We start from the raw sequence: 9,593 nt of genomic DNA on the forward strand, positions 1-9,593 counted from the left end.
TCGCATGACTCTTTTTGCTTTTTTTTAAAAAAAATATATTATTTTTTATTTTACAAGTGAGCACGGTTTTCTTAAATACTCGATTTAAAACACATGCCTTGCTATAGTGTGCTGAGATCATCACTAACAGATGAGGTCTTTGACATTCAAGATTAGCAAAAAGAGAAGAAGCCACCATGTCTCCTGTTCTGCAAAATAACCTCCAGTGCTGGTACAGGAATCTGGCATGCCATACATCTGTTTGTGTCTATTTCAATCCCAGTTGAAGTCCAAGACCCGAATTGGAAAATAACCAGCCAGCCATGGGTTCAACTAAGAAATGGCTTAAATATGTTTTTCTGAAACATCCATTGGAAAGTGACTTTGTTTTATGCATGGCTTCATTTAGGAAGTAGTTGTTCTGCTATTGTCAGCCAAGATCCCATAATGATTTAGGTACAAGCACTCATACAACACAGAAACCCCACTAAGTCAATATTTTACCATTTTTTTTGGTATGAAGACTGAACATACTGTGGGGATGGAGAATTTTATGGTCATGTCTTCTCCCAGCTTGCGTTCCAGGTGGGACAAAGTATCTTCCCTTTTATCAACCTCTCTCTCACAAGGTGCCAGCACATCATAAGGAGAAGTGGAGAAGTGCTCAGAATTAGTCCATAGAGTAAAATACATTTTTCCTTTTTAAATTCCTGAAATAAGGTCTGGAAATTCTCCTTCTGTTTGTGGACTTTCTGCAAGCTGGCAAAGAGGCTAAATTAACTGCATACATTATTCATTACAAATTATTCACTCTATGCAGTACATACTGATTGTTTAGAAAATTCATTCTTTCTGTCCTAGAAATGTCACTGGCTGTAACTCATTACCTCATCATTGACAAATTCTGTTGATTGCTTGACTAGTTGCTTCAACTAATCCAGGATTATGGGTCACAAGAATAAAAACAGGCACTTTGCTAGCACTTTGTGCATGAGTATCTCCAAACATGATTTCCAAATGCTAATTAATCCCCAGAGCACCTGGGAAGTGAAGTTTTCCTATCCTTATAACAGATTTGTAGCTCTTGGACCTTGTCAGGAGGTGGAAAGTCATTTTGCTGACTCACACAAGCTGCCAGGTCAGGTGGGTCTCATTAGCTCCAACCAGCTAGGATAAAAAAACCTGAGTATTAAAGATTGGAAAGGGGAAAAAAAAAAATCAAGTAAGAGGATATAGGATGGAAAAAAACCAGCAGGCAGTACTTTTGTTAGCTGCTGTGGGTTAGAGGAAGTATTGACAATGCTGTTTGGTTTCAGAACCTTGTTCTTAGTATAGTTGTTGAAGTAGCTAAATAAATGATAGGGAGTTAAATGGGATTGAACCCTTTCAGTTGAATTCAATAGGTTGATTCTTCTGGGCCTTTATTTATTTGTTTTCAGAGTGTTTCTGTGCCAGCCTATGCTAGAAGTCTTAAAATTGTATGAGGCAAGTCTACTGCGTACCTGTAGTTAACCTGCGTGGCTGCAGCGATTTGGAGTTGCTGTATACGCTGAGCTAAGCATGCAGTGCCTATTTGTCTTGGGCTTCTGCACTTTTAGTAGCCGGATGGTTTTTTGCTCAAATACAGTTATTTAGCTGCCACTAGAAGAAACTGTGTTTCATCTAAACAGGTTAATGTGACAGGCTGGCAAGCAGGTGGCTAGAGATTTTACTTTGCTGTGGATAACTTCCAGGTATGAAAATGTCTATAGTAGAGTTCTAAAAGCTAGATGCTGGAGCCAGACTATTTTTGGCTGGTGTAAGGACTGGTGGGAGAAGTTTTTGTTGTATATTTTCTACATTTACTATGCTGCTTTGCTCTCTCAGCTACTGGGAAACTGAGGCATGCAAGGCAAAAGTAATTCATTCACTTTCTGAATGTGTTGGAAGGTGTGGAGATTTGAATCACATCTTTTTATGAAAGGGTCTTTCATAAACAACAAATCTTCTGGTGTTTTAGATTTTTCTCTAGCAGATCAAGTGGCATGACTGCTAGACACTGCTGTAAAGTGGAGCTCTGTAAGCCAAGCCTGTTGTGCTCTGCAGCAGAGGAACATCAAGCAAGAGCACCTCATAAACTGCTCTTCATCAGTGGGCATCTGCAGGGGAAGTAAAGAGCAGGGGCTTTTAACAGAGAGTTAAGAAAAATACATAAGCAGGTGTTTTCCTTTTAAAAATAAGCAGGACTAGAGATTTAGGTGAAAAAAATATTATTAGGGCTGGACAGTCTGATGTATGCTGAAGGAGGGGAGTAAAAAAGGGGAGAGGGTGCGTGATTCCTAATACCACCTTTGTCTAGAAGCATGTAATAAGGCTGCTAACGTTTGTGCTTTAAAAATAAAATTACCATCTGAAGAACTGAATTTAGACAGCAAGCAGAGACAGAATGAGAGGTATGGGCCAGTTCATGGCTGCAGTGCATGGGTGTTAGTTAATGTTGTTCTGGCACTAAGACATTTAAAAAAAAAAAAAAAAAAGAGAGGGGTGGGGCAAGGCAGAACAACAAAACACCCTGAAGGCTGTGAGCACTTGTGGTTCAAGGGAAAACAACATTCTGGCTAGCAGGGACATTTAGACTGCAAACGTGACAAACAAAAGCTTACATATTGCTGCAGGTTATACTGCAGGGCTCTATGACATTGATGTGAGTGCTTGATTAAGTAAGAGCAGTAGAGGGAATAGAGAGCTTCTGCTTAAATTTTAGGTAAAATATTCTTGCCATTCCACATTGATACAAAAAAAAAAAAAGTCTGTGTCCATATGACCTAATTCTACTCTTGCTTGCACCAGCAGATGAAGGACTTGCTTTCTGGAGGTTAATGGCTTTAGACTGGTATGTAAATCAGAGAAAAGCCTGATCTTAAATCTCTTGGAAGCAAAAAATAGTGACACAATTTACTGCAGACCTCTTCCACAGAGGAAGCCTGTGGGGGCTGGCAGGGAGGGATTGTGCAATTAGAGGAGCCTTCAGCACTGCCATTCATTCTGCACTTGTTGTTCCATTTCAGTGCTGGTGAGTGTGTGGATTTGAGGAGGAAGGAGGCAAAAGGACTCTGCAAAGGGCTGTCCCAGATCCCATGAGGGTGTGTTCTCGCTGACCCTTCCTGATGGTGTCTTTCAGGCCACGTTCCCTGATGGTCTGTGCTGTCTCACCTTGGGGTGTGTTTGCAGCATCAGAGTGATGGATTGGGGGAAGCCTGGGCAGCAGTAAGCTCCTCCAGCCTTGGTGACTACTCTGTGTTTTCAGCTATCTGTCAACACAAACACCCTACACAACGTGGTGCTGCAGAAAAGGTGATAATACCACACCATCATCACTGCAGGACTCTTCCAAAACTTAGTAAGGTGGAGGAGCATCAGGGTGCTTGACAAAGAGCAGGGTGTCTGCTTGTCCAACGGATGAGCCCTATGTTGGAGGAGCATGAACATAGCCAGATTTGGCTTTGCCCCGGTTGTTTTGATGAGGAAGGAGTACCCTGGGGGGAAGAGTCACTTTGCCCATTCCTACTCACGTTTCCCCTAAGGTCAGTGCCCCAGTCTGGCTCTGTTCTGGTTTCTCTTTTCCTTTTGTGGCCAGGCTTTGTACCTCAGAGGCTGTTGTCAGCTCAGGTCTGCCCTCAGCAGAAGGACTAAGGAACATGGTTTAGTGATGGGACTTGGGAGCTCAGGTGGATGGTCGGACATGATAATCTTGATGGACTTTAGGAAACTAAATGATTCTGTGATTTCTGAGTGGGCATCAGAGCTGCTCCCCACATGCGTTGCTCACAGGTGTGTGTGGACAGAGAGGGATCTGATGAATGTGGTGATAAAACTCCTCCTTATGCTGATCTATGACTTTCTGTGGCACCTTTCTATCACCTGTGTGACAAGGAGGAGGACAGGACAGGCCCAAGCACAGATCAAAGGCTGGATGTCCACTTTGTGCTAAAGAATGAGATTTAAAGTCAAGGAGAACTGCAGTAATTGTATTCAAAGGGCAAAGAAAACAGCAGCATGTTCACCATGGAAATAAGCCACCTGAAAAACCAAATGGATCCCTGGTGTAATTTTATGAGCTTCAGCAAAATTAGTGCAGGATCAACAGCAGGCATTGAATTGAAAGTTTTCAGGTGAGAAATATTAAGTGCACGCGTCTTTGTCTGCTGTGGAATGGATAATGTATTTCTCCTGCTTTGTCATCTGCAGGCTCAAAGGGTATCTGGAATTGGCATCCATTTGTTCTTCTTTGGGACAAGATATACATGTTCTTGGGAGTGCAGAGTCCAGTTGTCTGCATATCTGGGGGGCAGGACCAATAATAAGGCAAAGAGCCTGAAGTCTTCCTGCCCTCTGAGTGATGACTGGGATGCCCAGGTGAGACAGGACATAGAAGCACATGCTGCTAAAACCTGTGCTCCCGTTTCTGCAATGGATAGATAAGTGACCTCAGGGCTTCTAGGGTGGCATTTCCCATATATGCTATAATTCATTCTTTGGAAGAGGAAAAATAATGTAATATATTCTGGCATTGCCTACATGATATAGGATTCTATTTGCCTTAATCTGTTCCTTCATTTGCTGTTTGCTGTCTTGTACCCTTTCTGTATATTTTTCTTCTCATTTCATTAAGAAATGAAATGTGATTTCCCTAGTTTTCTAGTTCCCTTGAATCATCAACAAAAACCTGGCAAGATTTTTTTTTCCAAGGTTTACTACTAATATACTTATAAAAATAACTTTAATCAATGCTACCTCTTAGGGAATTCTGAAGTAATTGCTAGAATACAACTAATTATTGTGCTGTTACTTTACTCTTCATTTGTTATTCTTCTGTGTAGTTGTAACTTTTGCTATCTAAATATTAGCTCTCTGATGAGCACTCCCATTAGGCTAAGCTTTTTTCCTCAAGAAACTGTGTAATTTGCTTAATTACTTTCACTCATCTGCTTAACTCCTGTGCTACCAAGTTACGACTTCTAAGAACACAATTTATAACTTAAAAGACTGAGAACTATGAAGTGGGAAGGAGGGAGGTGGCCTCAACTCTGAAAGGGCTTATGTACCCATGGGGGATTATCTCCAATAGTCTTTCAGAAAGTGATAAAGAGCCAAAATATCAACAACTTCTGTTTCCCACGTGGTTCAGAAAAGTTTAGGGACTTTTTTTTTTTTTTTAATTTCCCTCAAGTGAAAGTTGAATATCCTGTGCAGGATTCATTTCAGTTTGAAATGAAGTGTCTCTCTCTCTCTCTCTTTTTTTTTTTTTTATATGTATCTTTTCACTAAGAAATTATTTACTTATATTGTTTAAAGCAGTTCCACTAAAAATGTATGTAGTTTTATCACTTGCAATGTGTTACTATGTTTTCCATTTCCACATATGCTGTAGAATATGCTTTTTTTCTTTGCTAATAACCTTGGTTTTTTTTGCCTGTTCTTAGGTGCTATGTTCCTAGACATTGTCACAATGAATAGTCTGTGGTAGTTCATCACTCTTTCTATTGAAATCAGTATATTAGTAAAGAAAAACTATCACTGAGATCTTCAATACCAGCAGAAGCTGCTCTGTCTTCCAATTTCTGTAACACCATATGCTGATATGTAATAAAGACTTGAAAGAGTGCCCATAAAAGACACTTTTTCCCTAATTTGGTTAGAAAATCATGGAATTCTTGCAAGCATCAGACTTTATTTGGATTCTCTTGTAATATATGTGTTTTGTTGTTGTTGCTTTTCATACTTTTTTTTTTTCCCCCCTCACTTTATCAAATGTCTGTTGACCTTTTAAGAATTGCTTCCACTTCTATTCCAAGTTACCCCCCTGAACAATAGCCCAAACCAGGCAGACCCTATGATGGCCAGGTCCTCAGTATGTCGAGCAGCAGTAGGTTACACCAGCCTGGCTAACATGAGAGGTTCAATCCCTGATTCCTCTCAGGTTCTTATCTCAGTTTCCAGGTCAGCGGTGTGTGGTCATGGGCAAAGCACTCAAACCCAAGGGGCAGCACAACATGGGAGGCGTGTTGGCTCTCTTGTTTTTTTAGTGCATCTTCACTCAACTCACCAGTTCACAGAATTATGTTAGTAGCAACACTGATTGGCTTTATCTCCCTGTGCTTGTTGGCGGGGGGAGGAAATTGCTGCTGCTTATATTTGCAGAATAAGGGAGAGGAAGATGTCCTCCTGTGAGGCTGCATGAGGAACAATGGTAAATAATAGAAAACTGAAATATTGGTGGAATTCCTCTTGCCCCTGGCATTTTCTGTAGTGCTACATAGCTTAGTTCTCATCAATCTGTGATTTATTGTAAAATGTCCTTCTCTTATACGTTCTCCGTCTCTTCTTAATGAAGAGACAGGCATCATGAGAGTAGTTTGTAATAGATTTATTAGCCAGTCATATGCATTTAATTAATACATAGCAGTGTATTCTACTTACAAGCAAAAATTAATAACAAAGAGAAACAGATGGACATTTTTGTCTTGCAGAAAATGAAGGCACACTTAATTCTCTTTACTGATGATGTAATCCCAGACTGATCTGCTGCCAGAGGTTTTGGTGTTAAATTCATCTGCTGAATTATTCAGGGTGTAAAGAGTATTTGTATCAAGTTTGCCAACGTAATGGCAAGCAGCCTGTCTAGGAAGGATGCAGCTTCATTCATGCACTGGGTGAGCTGTCTGCCTCACCTGCCCTCTCCCTTTCCTCCTCCTGACAGTGTTGTTTAAAGTATTTTCTTAGTACATGGAGAAACCTTACCCGGGAAGCCAAATAGACAGCAGGGTTGTTCGTGCCAGCAGTATGTTTGTGCAGGCTGCGTGTGACCCCAGTGATGCTCTGCCAAGGTCAGGTGGAGGTTGGCAAATCAGTCACACTTACACGGGGCCCCACTGGGATGGCTCCTCCACCGTGTTAGCAGCTGTGAGCACTGACTGCAGTAATACTCTCCCAGGCCTTGCATGATGTTACCAGATAGTCCTTTAGCATCATAACTATTTTGATCTGATTAATGTGAAGGTTTCCTCGGGAATCAGTGGCAGGATGCTTTGGAGTGTGCGAACCTGTCATTAATTAGCTACAGGTGGCCTTTTTGTGTTAGATAATAAATATTACTTTATATTACTGAATCCTCCTGGAACTGGACACCATGAGTAACATGATCCCTAAAAATGCTTCTCTGATTTCTTTGGTTTTCAACTTGCTAATCATCCATGCTTTTCTCTGTGAGTGTAAGCCACACAAACCGTGTATGAAGATCTTAAAATTGCAGGACTAAGATTTTAATTAATGCAGTTACATTAATGTGAAGACATAGGAAAACCCAAGAACGTCAGTATCTTCTACAATGGTTATCTATTTTTTAATAATTGTTATAAATTTTTTAAAACTTGTCCCAAAATGCAGATGACATTTGCAGATGACACTCTAACCGTGTTATGAGTATGTCACTTTAAAAAGAGCTGATCAGGTGATCTCTTTCTCTTCTGAAAAAAAAAATAGAAATAATACTGATTAGGCACAAGTTAGGCACAAGTACTAAATACTCAGGCCAATCAAGGCATTTTCTCTTGCACCGGAAACATTTTGTTCTGACTCCGTTTTTTTTTTCCTTCTTCCAATTTTCACATTCCAAGCTCAAAATTCCATTAGAAAGGGGAGACTGAAGAAAGCTAGTTCTTTATTTTTAAACAAAATATTTGTCATAGCCTGACAGCTTACAAAACATGCAGGTTTGGATGAAATGGCTTTTTCCTACAGAAAAAAAGAAAAAAAAGACAATCAAATTCTGATCAAATGGCTTCAGCATGTGAAGCAATGTACTATATTCAGTTATTCTGCCAGGTACTACCCCTAATGAGGCTGCTCAGTGGGCTATTCAGTCATGAACCTTAAGTGCTATTCTTCAGACAATAAAAAAAAGAAGGAAACATCAAGCGATTGGGATGGGAAGACTGAGATTTGAGTGAGGGGAAGGGGTGAAATCGGTGGACCCGGGAATGCTGTTAGGCATAGCGCCACCATTAAAATACAAAAGAAAGCATATGGTGAACTGTGACACGATATTCTGTATAATCAGATAATTTAGCAAGATTTAGTGGGTTGCTTTATGACTGAAGCATGGGATAGAGCAATAATTATTAATCTGTCATTTCCATTGACTTTGACTACATAGGACAATTGCTGCTTGATGTACTCTACAAATTCAGGCTGGTCACATTCTCACTTAAACTGTGCTAATTTATGTTGTCAGAAGCTCAAATTAGTTGGTCCTAGGGATGCCCTGCCATGCCTGCTTTCCTCTGATAATGTCTCTTCTCCTTACAGCTGGGAGACAGGTATAGGAATGGCAATGATGTCTCTGCTATGCTCTGGGAACCTATAAAACAAAGGAAGCCTGGGATGACTGAACAAGTACAACAGCTCCCTTACTGAGATGACCCAGATCTATCCTAAATCTTGAAAGGCCTTGACTATAGCAAGGAGATGAAGGTTGCCTCTGCTTTTTTTGTTTAGTTTTGAAATGGAAGCAACATCTCCAGTATTATAATTGTTGTTCAGTATAACTTTAAACATCTTGCACAGCCTCTCGTTATGCCTGGTGAAAAGTGGTTGATTGAGCTGCACATTAAGGTGTTTCCCTGTCATTCTTTGTCATCTACCAATTTTTCCAGAACCCTTTTTGCAGTTATTGCTAATTTCCCACCTACACAAAAGATGGTCTTTTTTTTTCTTTTTTTTCTTTTTTTTTTTTTTCCCCCCTCTCCCCTCCACCCCTTCCTCCTTACTTTCTTTTCTCACTCTTTCTAGGAGCACGCTGTATTCAGCATAGATTTAAAGCCCTGGTTGGAGACACGCTTCAGTTCCATTACTGCTTGTTCATGAATGATCTGCAGACTGAGTAATTCACCTTTGCAGGATTCCTGTCACCCATGGGAACCTAAAGGCTGAGCGTAAGTACTGGCATTGCCATCACGATGGCCTTGGAGGCACCCGAGAAGCTGAAGTCTGTTTTACTTGCTGCAGTAAGCCAGAGCTATGGCATACAGCTGTATTTATGGAGGGTTACTGATACAGCACTGAATATTGATTCTTGTCTCAGTTATTCCTTTTTCAAAGTGCCTCCCAAAACAGCAGAATTCTGATTGTCAAAACACAGTGACAGTTAGCAGCACTGTGAGGATTTTATCCTGTAGTCTAAACAGAAATGATGTTTGATATCAAGTAAAAAAGGCTTCCTCAAACTCCCTGAGTCTTACCCCTGCACACACAAACAAGTTGCTCTGATTGTACGGCCTGAGACAGAGGTGCTGCAATTCATCTGGCTGCCTTGTCTTCAGGGTGCATAATACATCTGCCTTTCTGTAGCCAGACAGGCATATTTCTTGCTCACCAGTTTCCCAGCCGCACAGAGATAAACACATTTTTCTGTCTAAAAGCTGAAAAGTAAACTGAAGGTGCCAAGAGGAGAAGCTGAAGGGTTTAGTGGCTGGACTGCAAAGTCTGGCTGCTTTTCTTATCCTCCTTATTGATCGTGTGTCTTCAGTGTGTCTCTCCTGCTCTCTTCATGTTTCCCTTACCATTGTTCTGCTGCT

General features: G+C 40.7%; 1 long non-coding RNA gene across 7 annotated transcripts; it reads left to right on the forward strand.

Annotated features, from left to right (window-relative positions):
* Positions 1-1,220: 1,220 nt before the first annotated feature.
* LOC311429836 lies at positions 1,221-8,475 on the forward strand. Of its 7 annotated transcripts, none has more exons than XR_014688393.1 (5): positions 1,221-1,464; positions 1,650-1,712; positions 3,027-4,130; positions 4,207-4,374; positions 8,326-8,475. It is a non-coding gene; the product is annotated as an uncharacterized lncRNA (long non-coding RNA). The 7 variants fall into 7 exon arrangements; XR_014688396.1 differs by lacking the exon at positions 8,326-8,475 and adding an exon at positions 2,809-2,851 and having other exon boundaries at positions 4,207-5,202; XR_014688397.1 differs by lacking the exon at positions 8,326-8,475 and adding an exon at positions 2,812-2,851 and having other exon boundaries at positions 4,207-5,202.
* Positions 8,476-9,593: the final 1,118 nt, after the last annotated feature.

The sequence above is a fragment of the Aythya ferina genome (genome assembly GCF_964211825.1).
Source record: "Aythya ferina genome assembly, chromosome: 1".
In the NCBI taxonomy this organism is placed as follows: Eukaryota; Metazoa; Chordata; class Aves; order Anseriformes; family Anatidae; genus Aythya; species Aythya ferina.